General features: G+C 35.0%; 1 protein-coding gene across 3 annotated transcripts in view; it reads left to right on the top strand.

The window, feature by feature from the left end:
* The first annotated feature begins 5967 nt into the window (after positions 1-5967).
* Positions 5968-9356, top strand: part of CDH10 (cadherin 10) — a 93703-nt gene continuing 90314 nt past the window's right edge. For all 3 annotated transcript variants that reach the window (XM_048939739.1, XM_048939740.1, XM_048939742.1), the window contains exon 1: positions 5968-6426. The gene's annotated coding sequence lies outside the window, so the exon portion shown is untranslated. The remainder of the gene's footprint in view (positions 6427-9356) is intronic.

The raw sequence follows: 9356 nt of genomic DNA, 5'->3' as shown, positions 1-9356 counted from the left end.
CAAAATTGACACATTTAATCTTTGTTCTTCCCAGTATATTTTCAAGTAAGGATGGTATTTTGTGCATTTGTTCATTTTCTTGCATTTGCATATGCATGTACATTGTTATTTAAGTGAATTGGTATTGTAGCATTTGTTCATTTTCTTGCATTTGCATATGCATGTACATTGTTATTTAAGTGAATTGGGATTGTACTAAGCTTCTTGATTTACCTGTGATGAGAGATACATAAATAACCACTGGTATATTATAGTAAAATTACAATCATGCAGATTAGGCAAACATCTGAATAAACCCTATGTATAAAAATGTTGTTTACCTGTGAACATAGAGGAACATGTTGATGTTAGAAAGGAATAAAACAACAGGCCATAGTGGTTGTTTGTATCTTTTCCAGTGCAATTGTCACTAGATAGAAACTAAGAAAAGAACAAAGGAGACCAAATGTATTTCATGTTACTGTTTTACAGGACATCTTTCATAGAAGAATTGTTTACACAGTGTCGTATCTACAAGTAAATTTCATCAGTGTTAAAGCCAGTACTAACAGGAAAATAAAAAAACGTCTGACATGAAAAAGGGGAAAGTCAAATAATAATTCTAGTGTAGAAAATATATTTTTTTTTTTCTGTTTTTTTTTTTTTTTTTTTTCCTCATGGCATTATCCAGAAATAATAAATCTTGTACAAATCAGATGACATCTATTCTATTAAAAACATTGTGCTTAGTTTATTAATAAAGTATTAATTCCAGAAAAACTTTCTTCCTGCTCATGCTACCACAAATATAGGGGAATTGAAGAATGCTTCCATAATCCATTGTGTTTTACTTCTATGGATGTTTCAGGGTTTTTTTGTAATTATTGGAGGAATCACAGACAAGTATGTATATGATGCATCTGTTTTACTGACATTCTTCTTTGTAGCTTCAGCTTGTGTGTGTATAGTCTTTTATAGTTATGATTCTTTTATACCATGTTTATGGATGTTTTCTAGGTAACTATAAATTTTTTTGTTTTACCAAACTAATATTTACTTCAGAACATTTGAACATTCTGATACAGGATTAGATCACTTATTAGTAGTACAAAACAGTTTTGGAAGGTACTAGAAAGTATTCGACCTGGAATAACTAGTGAATGAAGAAACAGATATGGAAGGACCACAATGGTCCTTCAATTAGTAAGCTTGTGGCTTACAATAACTGCAAGAAATATATGTTTGGGTCAAAATGAGATGCTAGAAACTCATAGAACTCTAAAAACATTTTTTTTTCCTGTTATGATAGATCAAAAGAGATTTATAATCAGTCAGGGCACTTCCTGACACAAACATTGCCAAGGGCTGCCTGGAGAATCAGAGGAAGTAGTGCTATTGTCAGAGCAGGAGCTCCAGCTGATATGAACATTACCAAGTGAAATAGATTGCTGATGCTGCTTTTGAGAGTGACATTTTGGACTGGTTTGATTTTATTTTATTTTTTTTTTATTATTTTTTTGCTTAGTGCATGTACTCTGAAATAGTTTGCTCTTGCTTCTTTCACAAACAGCCTTTTGTTCCTAGTACTATCTGTCTTTTCCTCCACAGCATTTTGGCTGCTTGACTTGGGACCCTCTGTTACTTTATTTCTACTGTCTCGCTCCTCTGTTTATCTCTATTGATTCTTTGTTTTTTTTCTTTGCCATTTTTTCTTTTATGTTCTGTTGTCCATCTTTTCATGTTTTCTATTTGTAAACAATCTGTGTTGGATTTGTTGTTGCCGTATTTATGTCTGCATGGTACTTACGTGGTAAATTCAGAGCCAATAAATATCAAAATGTTCAAATATGGATGCACACATAGTCATTGTAAAAAATAATACTAAGATTTCATATTCAAGCTTGCAGAAGTTAGGAAATGCTAGACTCATTTGCTTATCCTGCATCATGATATTATGTTGCATGATTGTGTCAATGCCACATAATTAGCAATATTATCTTAATTAAAAACAATGCTGCTTTAAAATTATTGTGTGTCTAGTTTCTGGCCTTGTTTGAAGCATATGTTTATATCTTGCTTTTGTATAACTTTCTCAAGCATTTCTGAAAGTCTATGATGCTGATCCCTTTTTCACAAAATATAATTTAAGGCATGAAGACAGATCGTGATCGAAAGTACAAGCTGATAGTTTAGCAAGTACGAGACAAAAATCTGACTTTCACAATGTTTTGCTCCTATAAGAGCACGTGTTGTGGTTGTGAATCAGACTCATCTCTTTATTGAGAAACTTAGGAATAAATGAACATAACAGGAAAATACCTACGAAAGAAATCTGTCTTAAGTAAGTGACAGGATTGGATATGATCTAGTTCAAAGGGAAACATTTTCACTTGAGAACTTCTATTTTTTCAATCTTGCAGCTTCATTTGCAACATATTTTGTGGCTTCTGCAACCAAGAAGATATTTTTTTTCTAGACAACTGTTGCCTATCCATAGCTTACCTAGAGGCTATTCCATCTTGTGCAAAAAGGAGTGGTGCTTTAGGGACTGTATAAAGGGAGATGGAGAGGAGTTAGAACAAATGTGTCTTTTCATGTACACATTATAATAATCTTTTTTTGGCTACATACATATAAACAATTCTAGAATTTATTAATTTCAAAGTATTTGATTTTTACTGTTTTATTTTTATATGCAATTTTACAGAGATTTTATTAATCTCTGTAATTTTATTAATCAGTCAAACATGGAATAATAACAAGGAGAAATAGGATCACCATTTTCCACCCAGCTCACTGGTAGGTTGGTGTCTTTAAAAAATACACTCTGATATCTCCTGAAGAAACTACTATGCTCTTTTACTCTGCATGGGCCAGCACTGGCTGGAGAGAATGCTAATACTCTTGATAAATGTTTCCTGATGTGACACTTAGGAAAATGTTGTTAATTCCAGTTTTTTTCTTTCTCTTTTTTTCTTACACCCCATCATCTTTCTACAAGTTCAGCTTTTGACTTCATATCAGCCAAATTTGTAACCAGAAATGAAAAACAAGGAAAGAATCTCCATTGCTGATTGAGTAGGTATCAAGGTGGGCTCATAATTTTCAGAGGATGAAGCTGCCCACTCTGAAGATGGAGTTGGTATAAAGCAGTTTCTCAGACCTTAGTACAGTCTGAATCCTTCTGTCTGACTTCTTGTTTCCTTTTTATTTTTTAAAATATCCTTTTCTTCCCCGCCCTCCCCCCCCCCCCGCCCTTGCCTGGTTACTTTGTTCAATCTGCATGAATTTATGTCTTTACCCTTGGTCTTCCACTGCTTCTTCCTTGTTGGTTCTTTATCAGAATATATCCCTTTTTTACTTGCTGACCAATATGAACACGTCCTAGAGCCTCCACTCCTTCTGCTCCTACCTCTCTATCTTAATGCTACTTGACCTAATCTGTCCCCATTGGTAAGCTTCTCTGACTCAAAGGCCAGCTGTACCCTGTGGAGTTTCACATTCTGCCTTCAAAGCATGAAGGTTGTTTTACTTCTGTGAGAAAATTTGGGCAATATAATTTTTCCTCATTCTCTGAAATCTCAGTATCATTTTGTCTGAAATGTTTTTAAATGATTTCTGCCTGAGGTGTATAGTCAATGCAGAAAATTTAATCTTAAATAATTTGCTTGGCAAATTTATAAGCATCTATAAAAGGACTCTTTTAATGGGAAGTATTAGGCAGTGTTATAAATAGACTATGATGTCACCTTACTTTAAACTTACTGTCGTGCAGGAATAAGGATAAGGATGAGTAAATGTTTTGCCTTCGATATCCATATGCTATCAGTGTTCCAAAAAAATCCCCTGACTTTTAAATAGTTGATCATACCAAGAGGAATAGGAGTTAGTGAAATGCATGGTTTTTTGAGAACTGAACATTAATCCCAAGTTTAGCCCATTTTAAGGGTGCAAGTGTGATTTGTGGAAACTATGCCTGAATAAATTCATATATCTCTTGGTACATTTTAATGTTAACAGAAATGTGCCAACACACATGATGGAGAGTAAGCGCACACTGGGTGACTCTGGAGGTCCTGTTCCTGAATAATTCTATTAGATGTTTTTGTTTATTTTACTTCAGAATTTGGTGCAGTGCTCAGTGTGCATGTGTATATACCAGAGTGAGGTAAATTCTTGTACACATACACCAACTTTCCTTTATTTCTCACTTCCTGTTTACAACTTAAATAACAGAAGAAAAAATGTTGAAAGGTACTAAAGCTTTTATCTTAATTTTCAACACTCAACATTTTGTTCATTTTTCAAAAAGCAGTCCAGCTTTTAAAAACTACTTTCTAGCCATGTACATTAATCTCCACATCTTTATGTGTCCTTTCACTATAATTTATCTGTAGTGCCAAATTGAAAGTGCAATTGCTATTCTAAGAGTCTTCAGCCTTACACTGTGTAAGTAGTGACCAAATCTGACCAAATCTGATCATTTTAGGAGGCAAAAATTCAGCTTGTAGACACAGAAAATATGGTTCCTTGGACTCCAGCTTCAGATCAAGGTGAGATGTTTTGCCCAAAAGAATGGAGTTTTATGTTCCTACTTTTTCACACATAAATGGGTCAGTTTGGAAGACAGTGCAGATGTCTCAATATTGTCAGTTCCACATGGATCATTCGGATCTGTGAATGTCTTTTTATCATAGTGTAATGTCAAATGCTGGCAGAGATAAAAAAGCTCAACTTAGATTCTACACTAACCTCCTTTCCTGTGAAAGAACTGAATGAAGTTCTTTGGAAAGCAGGCTCAGTCGGACATATGGTGATACTAACTTCCTTCTTGACAGAGTAATTGGAAAGGAAGAAAGAAAGCAATAGAAATTTCTTTATCATTGCATCGTGTGTATTTCTGTGCTCAAATATAGCCAAAGCAAATGAATATAATTGTATTTCTTTGAAAGAATAAAAATCCATCATGGCAGATAAATTTGCCAAAACCAAGTTGATTACATTAGGAGGTGATACTCAGCAAGATAAAGATCTTTTTTTTGTTGCTGTTGTTATAATCTTTGAGTTTTTTGTTTGTTTATTTGTTTGTTTTGGACATAAGAACCTGTGATCTTCACTCACAAATACATTTTTAAGATGCTGTTTAACAGACTTTGACTTTTTTTCTCATTTTTAGATGACTTTTTTTTTACAACCAGAGAAAGTTCTTTATGGCACTTTCTGGATAGAGCAATACTGACATCCATTGGTTTAATCTTACGTGACTATTTTTTAAATCCAACTGATGTACATGGAACTCTCTACAGTGTCACAAGCGAAAGGATTGGACTTGATGATATGATCCGAGGAGGATTGTGCTGAGTCCAGTTTGCTATACTAGTAACAGGTCATCAGCTCAGATTAGCTTAGTGGAAAGGAGCACATCTGCAAAATAGGAGTCCAAATACAGAGACTGAAACAAAATAAATGTAGGCATCACAAGTATCAACTGGGGAAAAAATAAGAATGGAGGATTCATAGAGATGTTGGCATTTTCTCAGATGACCTCTGGAAATGGGAAAATACCTAATCTCACATGAACCTGTCTTGTTTTATAGCAATCATAAAACCGGTGAAGCAGGAGTAAAAAATGTTTCTAATCTAACAGACAGCATAGTTCAGTGAAGAAAATAACCTTTGTGGCGGTATATGAGCCCTCTGATGGTGTAATTTAATTTGGCACCATGCTAATTTCTATAAATAAATATATATTTTATAAACATTACTGAAAGATCACCTGAGGTACAGACAAGCGGCTATTCTTAATCAAGGAAAGCATACCACAAAAAGTGATGGTGTTCTCCGCATTGTCGCGACGAGCTAAGTAGATGAGGCTGATTGCCTTAGACTTCAAAAACAGAGAACCATTCTGTCAGCGAAGGGAGGGCGACAGGCTCTAACAAAAAAGCTCTCCGCTCGCTGTACCCTCCCACTGCATTCAGTTGCAAATCGCTGTGTGCTCGGCACAGCCTGCGCTCCCAGTCCCCAGCCTTCCCGCTAAGCGCTGCGGCTCCGGCAGCAGCGGCTGACTGCGCTGCCTTCCTCCGGGAAAAGCGAGCCGCGGTGCTTGTGTGCCCGTGTGTGTGTGTGTGTGTGTCAGTGCGTGGGGGTGAGTGAGTGCTCTGTTCGCTCTGTTCGCCCCTTTCTTTTTTTTTTTTTTTTCTTTTTTTTTTTTTTTTAAATCAGGAGCTCTGAATGAAAGCCAGTCAGAGGGAGAGCTCCCCCTCAGCTTTGGTTCTGTGCTGTCCAGAGTTAAGTGATGCTGGGAGAAAAAGCCTGAGTTAGATCCAAGTGGATCAGTCTTAGAAAATAAGAGCAGAAAACAAGCAAGAAAAGGACTCTAATAGCCCATTCTTCAGTTTTTCTTGGGTTGGAAGCTACTTCACTTTCTCAGAAGCAGAATAAAAGGTAGGAGTATTATTATTTGCACTTCATTAAGATCCTTGTAGTTGTTGTTATTATCACTGTCATTAGAGCATGAGCAGCATGGTATTTAATGCAGTGCATCAGATTGTTCTACTGTATGCAACTTTTTACATTTCATAAATATGCCTCAGGAATAATCAGATGAAGGATAGGAAATAGATGCTGTGCATTCTCTCCTCAAAGTAAACCAAATCATATGTATTCAAGATTGGTCTACTAAGCTTTTCATAAATTTATTTTCTTTTTCTCTATCAGTAAACAGGCTGTCTTTTGAGCAGCAGTTTCAATCTGTATTCAGTTCTTGTAAATTCAATGGGAACAGCAACAATACTATTTGAATTGAAAAAGGCACAGTGTTTCACAGTGTAACTGTTACGGGCATTGCATGAAGCATGTATGTGCCCACACTTTTCCTATACCAGTGCAAGTCTGTTACAGCTTTCACTGCTATTGATTTTGCCCTGAATTGAATTTCAGAATAACTGTATGCACTTAGAGGAAATGTTTTTTAACAAAGGAAATCCCTGCGGAGAGGAAAAGAGGGTGGATACAGGCAATATTTCAAAGATAGGTACAGGGATACATATACACAAATGGGAAAAACATTGTTAAATTTGAAATTTCAGTAGGGGGGAAAGAGAAAAGAGGGAGAAAAAATTTAGTCTGCACCTGTGTGAGCATTTATTGTCATTGCTGCAATAAAATCCATATTTGATGTGGTGTTAAATTAATGCAGCACAGAACAAGTCTAAATCCATGTTCCCAACTACTAACTATTGGTGGCATTGTCAGCTCCATGAGAAATTTGCCATAGACTAATACTGCACATGATACTAGTTGCAGCCATAAAAATCTAACAGTCCTTCAGCTTAAGAGAAGGCATCTGCACGTGCAATCAGTGACAAATAGCAACCAGCATTTTAAAACTGACCTATCATCTCTGTTGCTTCCACACAAATGGAGTTGTTTCCTGTAATCTTCATCTTTCATTTCAGTAAAAGCCTTTGCACTAACCCAACTGTACATCCATTGCTTGAAAGGTTTTTTTTTTTAATATATTATACAACTTGTTGTTTATGTATGTGTGTTTGCATAAATGAGTGTGAGTTTGTGCATGGTGTCATGAAAAGAGTTTGTGGAAGAATTGGAAGGAAGGGTTTGTGAAGAACTGTATCTTTTTTAAAATTATTTTTTATTTTTACTTTTTTTCTGAGGTAGTAATCTCTGCATTTACATATCAATGTTACTAGAGGGGGAAAGGAGGGATGAGAGACTGGACTGTACTTCTAAATATATAAACTCTTTTAAGTATGCCACGTACCAGGAATATAATGAATCTGATACAAGCATTTATTGAGATTTTCCCATTACTCAAACTTTTATATTAATTGGATACTTTGTGAATGGAATGCTTGTCTGTGCTTTTTTTCAAGGAGGCAAAGAAAGAAACAATGAACTTAGGGAACTGGATAATGCAAAAGGAGAAGATAAACTATTATACCCAGAGTTGTAAAACAGTTTTTTAGAGTCAGTATATGGGCTTGCATCAGGAGATGAGTACTTAGATTATAAACTGATAATCTACTTTTTGCCTGAAGGGGCTCTTCTCAAATTTTTGTGTACATTGTTAAACAATAATATGAATGAAAATGTCATGTCTGTAGCCGTTTCTGCTAATTCTAGTATAGCTTTATGTCCATGTTTTCTTTGTGTGCTGCCCAGATGATTTGATATTCTTCAGTAGGAACTTTGTAATGTCTGAGGAGTGTTGAATATAATACAGATATTTAAACAAGAAAGCAGCTGAGAATTGTTGGTTTCTTTAGGTGGCAATGGACAAGATGTTGATTGCTCAATTCCCAAGAGTTTGAGTTTATAATTTTATAAAAATTATAAACATTTACAACAGTTTGCTACAAAATGGCAAAATCTAGCTTTGAGGGTGATATGTAGGAACTTGTAAATTCTGTAATGGTCTTGTTGGTTTTTCATCAGAGCAAATGAGTGCAGATCTATTAAAACTTCCTATTTGCATGTTCTCAGTAGACAAAGGATCTGCAAAGAAACTGATGAAATAGTGAAATATGCTCACAATAACCACTGTGGTTACTGTTCTGTACTCAGATATGGTTGAAAAATGCATAAAAATATTGCTACATGTCAAAGCAAATAAGCTCATCATTAATTGAATGTAAATATATATTCCTAATTTACACACGTATACATGCGCACCAGTATACAAATTTAGTTGTTATATCATTTCTATTTTCTTCTTGTTAGAAAGCTCATTGTAAAAGGCAGAAAAGATTAATCTGAGAATAATAACCACCACTGTTTCTGAGACAATCATTTCCTACTCTCAGCATGATTTCCCAAGGAAACAAATGACTGAGACAGAGCTTGTCTCATCTTGGTAGTTCTCTGCAGATAACTTAGTTACTATGCCTGTTAACCATGTTCACAGCCATGTTGCAGGTGAAAATTCACTATCCTCCAAGCAGAGTAATTTTGTATCTTATCACACCACTAGGTTGCAGCACTTGTGCAAAGGGTCAAATTTAGATAGAAATATTTTTGAAGTGTAGCAATGGGGTGAAGTTTTGACTATTATCATAGCGTTTCTAATCAGTTCATTATTACAAACCTAATTTGTAAACATCAACACATATTAATAGAACTTTGCAATATATTTTTTCTTGTGCACTTGAAAAATCTGAGATTATTTGTTATTACATAGTAGATAAAATTGGAAAGGAAAGATTGAGTATTTGGACAAGCTAATAGGCAGAATATGACAGTCTAAGAAACAACTTGTGATTTCTTTGTGAGCCACATAAATACATAATTTCCATTACTGTTGTCTTTATTATGGGATATTTGATTACATACTAGTTGGTGTAATGAGAGAAATA

The sequence above is a fragment of the Lagopus muta genome, chromosome 3 (genome assembly GCF_023343835.1).
Source record: "Lagopus muta isolate bLagMut1 chromosome 3, bLagMut1 primary, whole genome shotgun sequence".
NCBI classification, from domain to species: Eukaryota; Metazoa; Chordata; class Aves; order Galliformes; family Phasianidae; genus Lagopus; species Lagopus muta.
The sequence above is the reverse complement of the archived record's forward strand: the minus strand, read 5'-3'. Positions and strand labels throughout refer to the sequence as shown.